Raw genomic sequence first — 6,471 nt, 5'->3', positions numbered from 1 at the left:
GGGGGGGCATTACAATAGGTAAAAAAATAAACCAATGTAATATAAAAACACCCCGTCACACAAAATAGTTGAACCAAAATAGAAAGTGGACAATGGTCTCTTAGCCAGAGACAACTGTAGAGAGGGGATTGGGTGTGCGTCATTTCCGCCATCATGACATGTCACATGTCATACGTGGCTCTTGATTCGCCTGCCTTGACCCTCCACTGCCGGGCATAGAGCAGATGGTTATGAATGACATTTACTGCGGAACCATGGCTACCAATTAATTCCACAACGTGATACTAAAACCCTGGGCTACTGTACTGCACAGCGATGCACTTATGTGATGAGGAAGGGGCAATTTTGGAGACACGCGTCTTTCTTCTCCGACTTAACAAGTAGACAATTGGAGAAAAGCAGCACACGTAAGAATTATTGTGATAGTTACTTGATGAAAAAATATTACTCGTATTGGACGGGTTAATATAAGACTCCAATCCAGACATAACTCCACATTCTTCAAGGTTTTCCTGTTCACAAAGTATGAACCTGCTGTGCAGACAAGCTTCCCACTTCATGAGTACAAAATATATTTAGTTTGGAGTCGTATAATATGATATTAAAAATGTCTTGTTGTTTATCGGAGACATTCTAAGGCAAACAATCAGGTTGTATGGACATCTCACACGTATGGCTTCTCATCAGCTTGCCAGTAAAGCCTACTACAGGAAAGTATCAGGGTACAAGGCAAGAGCAAGACCAAGAAAGACCTGGATTCAGGGCGTGAAGGATACCCAGAGAACATACAACATACCACCCAGCCAGGCCATCATACTTGCTAGAGACAGAGAACTCTTTCTCCCCTCGACGCAAGGTACAAAAGGACGGATAGATAAAGCGAAGTAAAGGAAATAAAGTTATCGGAGACTTTACTATACTTGTGCCATTCCTTTAAATGTCTAATAGTCCCAATATTGTAACTCCTGGAACTACTCTTCAGGGACCATCTACAAATAGTTAAGTATACACGAGGCACTGTCATTATCTTCTCCTTCATCTCTAAATGGACATCCCAGTCTCTTGTGAGACGGTTTCTGCTGGCCACAGGTCTTCCAAGCTCGCATTGAGTTTTGGGTCACTCTACCCAGGGCTGGGCCAATATTTCCTTCAAGGGCATCGATCACTTGGCAGGCTCGTAGAAGATAGTTTCCTGTTTGATGCCGGTTCCGCACTGACACTGCTCTGAGTTACTGATCATGTAGAGGTGCTGTTTCAGTCTGTTGAGCCCTGCTCTAAGTCTGAACAGAACAACCTGCTCTTGACGGATGAGGAGGTTGTAGGGGTAATCATGGTTGTAGTGTGGCTGTTGTTCCTAGTCTGCTTTGCTTGTAGCCCCCTTTTGATGATGGTTTGGGCACCTGAAAGGCTTGTCCTTTTTCAGGTTGCTCTGATCCAGGCCCTGCTTTTGATAACGAACCAGTCGTTTCATTCCCTAACAGGCTACAGGGAGATGGTATCGAATGCAGCACTTAACTGTGTAATTTTTGCAGAGATTTGCAACGGTTGTTGTCAGGTCATAATTTAGTTCGCTGTCTCTGTTTTGATCGAATAGCTTGTAGTTCTAAAAGGGCATCTGTGAGGAGGACCACGTTGCAAGGGGAGAGTGGTTGGTCAGAAATGATTCGCATGATTGCAGTTTTCAGAGCTATTGTTTTGACCTTGTAGGTGTGGCGCGGGGGCCTTCTGCAAGGTTTTCCTTCACTTCATCTCCTGATGGGAACTGGGTGTATATTCCTGCCTCTCCATTCCGAACTGCACCCTCAGCCGATCGGTTTTACTTTTAAATATAACTTTTAGAGCTTTATAAAACGGGTAAAGAGATACAATGCATGTATTATGCTCATTAATAAATATTTAGAGAACGTACCCGTTTCTTGTGTTTCATTCAGCTAGCAGTTGAGAGAGATGGTTTGCTAGAAATTTTTTTTAAATAAGGTCCGCATGTTACGCTTACACGTTATATGATTATTAGAAGAAAAAACCCCATTTAAGATGGCATCGATGAATCAACCCATTAAACAAAACATCCATTTTTCACTCATTACAGTATTATTAATATAAAAAAAAGTAGAACACAAAGGAGGTTTGCCAACGTATTATGTATTATAATTAAAAATACGTAAGACCCTACTATGTTCCAGCGACAGTTCCTTAGTTTTGGCAAAATAAACACAGAAAGACCACGACAAGCCAGTCGGTCATTTACAACACGTGGTCTATCTCAACATCAATACCGCGTTTGTCAAAATCTCCACAAAAGGTATGGTATAAAAACAATGCACAAAAGTTCCAACGGCCCTTTCTTGATGGAAACAGGAAAGAATTACCAAACTGGGTGGGGTCAGTAGACGTGAACATTTTTACGAGGTTGTTCGACACACATTGACCTTTTGTGTGGAGGCTCAGCGGTGACATATCACCAGAATGCTGTTAATACCCAGTGCACATGGCAGAAAGTTTCGTTATATATCCATTTGATGCGGTTTGATATACTCCCGGGTGACTATATTTATTTTAGTGAGGGACATAAGCTACCATGTTGGCATAATTTGATGAACTCCACCAAAATCAAACAAGTTTGAAATCTATTATCACGATTTGATACGTTTGATGAAAACAACCATCCAACTAAAGTTTTCTCGCGGAATCAGTGGAATGCGATCTATTATCCATATAGGCCTTTATGGACTTTCTTGTCAAATTTGGTGATTCAAAGCAGATGTCATTTTATACAGTGTTCACAGGCTAGGGCTTATTTTAAGAGGGGGGGGGGGGTACACCCCCAAAGTCCCGATTGGGTTCAAAATTTTCTGAGTGGTAGGCATTTTTAGCTTCCTCAGCCTCTCCTACAACTATTTCATTGAATAAGAACCCCCAAAATCCGTTTTTCCCACACTGGGCATGTGTGTCACCACCATTTCCTCATTAAGTCAATATTCTATTTTTCTTTGTCGGCCGTTTTCTCAAAACGCGACTTTTCTTTATACTTTTTATGAATAACTCCATCATTTTTCATCCCATCTTCATGAAATTTTCACAGAATGAAGAGAAGATGTAATACTAAACAAGGATTTTTTGCAAATTTGAATGCCTCCTCAGGAAAAAATTCATTAAAAATTTTCATATTCGTTTAGGCAAAAAACAACAGACAATTTTTAGATCTATTGTTTGTTAACACACATGCAAGAAAAAAACCAACCCAATGAATTTCCACGAGCAATAGGGGCGGTATTCATTATGTAAGACATGTCAACAAAATCCAATATGGCCGCCGTATCCATGGAAACGAAATGTTTTTCTCAAATTTGATGGCGGATATTAAGACTCCTTACTATGCTTGTTATATGGGTGAAATAAGGTAAAATTCGGTCAAGTAATAAGCGAGATAGCCTTCAGGTGTAGCCCCCCCCCCCCTTAACCGACCTGACCCGATCCGATCCGATCCGATCTGATTGCGCATTTGCTCAATGAGTTTCTGCTGTAAGATCAAGACGATTTCTTCCCGCCTGAGATTTAAAAAAAACTTTTAGTGTGTGAGAAAATGGCCGATTTACGGAATACTCCCAAGAAGTCACGAACGTGCATAAAGTTACAAATAAGCACCCAAATCTTTTTACGTCCCTAGATTTCTTCTTCGCCTGTCCAGTTGTTGTTTTTTTGTACCTTTCTTCTCGGATCTTTCTGCAATAAAGCACTCCCGATTATATAAACATATCTTTCGAAGTCATTGTGGTCAGTGGATAAAAGTGAAGTACTCAAGCTCCAAAGACTCCGGTGTGACCAACTCATTTTAAATTAGCCCACGCCATTTTGTTATCTATTTCACTTCCCTTCCCACGTCAACAAGAGCGCGTTTCTCTTGACTCTGGCTTGTCGTCTTTGTATGACCTAGCATCATAATTATTAAGAGTCGGCCGTAAACCAATCTAACACAACTCATACAGAAACTTGCCTGTTGTTTTCCCCATGTAGCTCGCCCTGTCCGTCCACGCGATGACGAGCCTACTACATTCTGTTGTGATGATCCTGGTCGTGTCGACTTATCCCGAGTCCCACGAGGCGACAGCTCATGACTTTTGTGACATTTACCAGTCTGTAAGGTTGTATTGTTATTATTATGATAAATGAGATTTCTTTTTACGAGGGTAAGAGGTGAGAATAAGGGGATGAGAAGGGGTGTTCTCGAAGAGATGAACATTGAAATTGGAATGCGAAGGGGAGTTTTCGAGGTGAAGAAATAGGAATGGGAAGGAGCGTTTTAGAGATGATGAAATAGGAAGGAGCGTTTTAGAGAAAAGGAAATAGGAAGGAGCGTTTTAGAGATAAGGAAAAGAGAATAGGAGGATCGTCCTAGGACGTTTTCCGTCAGCACATAAGAACGAATAGTCGGAATAGTGAGACTTTAAAAAATGGACCTACTTTTAGTTTAGTTTATCCCAGGCCTTGAAAGTTTAAGTAGCTCCTCGTGATTAACAGTTAATAGCTCGTCCGTCAATGTCTGACGATGACCAACACACTCGAGGAAGAGAATATTTCTCTAGCAAAAAAGAAGAATGTTAATAATTCATCATCATCAATGCCTTTCACCCCTGGCAGGGTATAGGCCACATACAAGCTCCTTCAATTTATCTCTGTCCTGAGCCATCCTTCCAAGCTCGTTCCAAGTGAGCTTCATTTCTCTCATGTCCCTTTCTACGCATCTCCTCCATGTTTCCCGTGGCCTACCCCTGCCTCGTGCTCCTTGTGGGTTCCACTGCAGTGAATGTCTTGTGATGTTTCCGCTGGGCTTTCTTAAGGTGTGTCCCATCCATCGCCACTTTCTTAGTCCTATTTCTACTTCTATATCCTTTTGTCCTGTCCTTTCCCACAGCTCTTCATTTCTTATTCTATCCTGCCACTTAATTCTTAGAATACTCCTCATACATCTGTTGCTGCTATTCTGGACTTTATTCAGTACTGTCTTCGTTGTCTTCTAAGTTTCGCAGCCGTAGAGGAGCACAGACTTGACATTGGAGTTAAAGAGTCGGATCTTGGTGTGCAGTGAGATGTTGCTTGCTTTCCACACTTTTGATAATTGATTGAATGCTGACCTTGCCTTGGCGGTTCTTACATTAACATCTGCCTCGGTTCCACCTTTACCATCGATGACACTTTCAAGGCAGGTAAAGGAGTTCACTTCTTCCAGGGGAGTGTCTTCCACTGTCACAGCAGGGCTTGAAACTTTTCCTAGCTTCACTACTTTTGACTTGCCTGGGTGTATACGTAGGCCAACACTCCTTTATAGGCTGTTGAGTTCCTTGGTCTTATCTTGCATCTGAGCATGTGTGTGAGAGAGCAGTGCAAGGTCATCGGCGAAGTCCAAGTCGTCCAGCTGCTGCCAAGGGATCCGTTGAATTCCATTACGTTTGTCTCTGAGTTGAGATGACTTGTGGCTTCTGCTGTGGCCGATGAGACCAATTCTGGTAGAGAAAAGTTTACTACAGTTTGAGCATTTCCACTTTCACCTGTGGGTGTGCCCAGCTTGCGGGCTTGTCTCTTGATTTCAGCACTTATTCGTAAAGTCTCATGACTTGCTGCCCACTGTGACTGTTGTGTTTGATTTGTGCAAAGGTTTAAAGTGAGAAAGAGCAGCACAAACATCAGACTCTCTCGCCTAGGTACAATGTATCTGATGGAAAGATAAAGACAAGACGATCTAGGTGCAGGAGGTAGTCAGAATGCCATCCATTGAAGGCGAAGGGCAGACTGCCTTGGGGTACCACCAGAGCCTCGCAGTCCCACCTAATTCGGGTCTGAGGGCCTGGGCCAAGAACACCGTACTAGGTGGTTGCCTCACGCTGTAGCAACTAGGCCAGTAGGCCTATAACTGTAACGGTCTATTGCAATCCTCCTGGGTTACTTACCATTGGCCTGCTGCCACTAACTTTGAAGCTGGGGCCGGGAAGAATGCTTAGATCTTCTTATTACATATGGCATACATCATATTGCACACCACTACCGTGGTCAACAGCGAGAGCCACGTACTGAAGTGGTTCACTTCACTAAAATCCTCTAGCATGTGGCAGTTAAGGTTCAGTGAGCCTCATCGCCTTGGCCGCTAATAATACCAACGAGGTATGCGCCCCCTGATGTCATGCTAGAACACCAGTCCGTGCGACAGGTATAAGATGTTGTAGGCTACTGAGCTACAATTAGGGCTGAGACTATGCCCTTGTGCTTCGGGGAGCACTTCCATCGACTTGGAAATCATTCTCATAATGATTCTGGCATTTTTCTTGAATTGAAGTGCCATCATCCTGGTATTACACTGTAATGTCTCCAGTTCATTGCAGTGGGAAGCCTCTTTGCAAATACATGTAAATAGGGCCTATATATAAATATACATATCTCTCTCTCTCTCTCTCTCTCTCTCTCTCTCTCTCTCTCTCT

The sequence above is a fragment of the Aplysia californica genome, unplaced genomic scaffold, assembly GCF_000002075.1.
Source record: "Aplysia californica isolate F4 #8 unplaced genomic scaffold, AplCal3.0 scaffold00006, whole genome shotgun sequence".
In the NCBI taxonomy this organism is placed as follows: domain Eukaryota; kingdom Metazoa; phylum Mollusca; class Gastropoda; order Aplysiida; family Aplysiidae; genus Aplysia; species Aplysia californica.
This window is presented reverse-complemented; position numbering follows the sequence as displayed.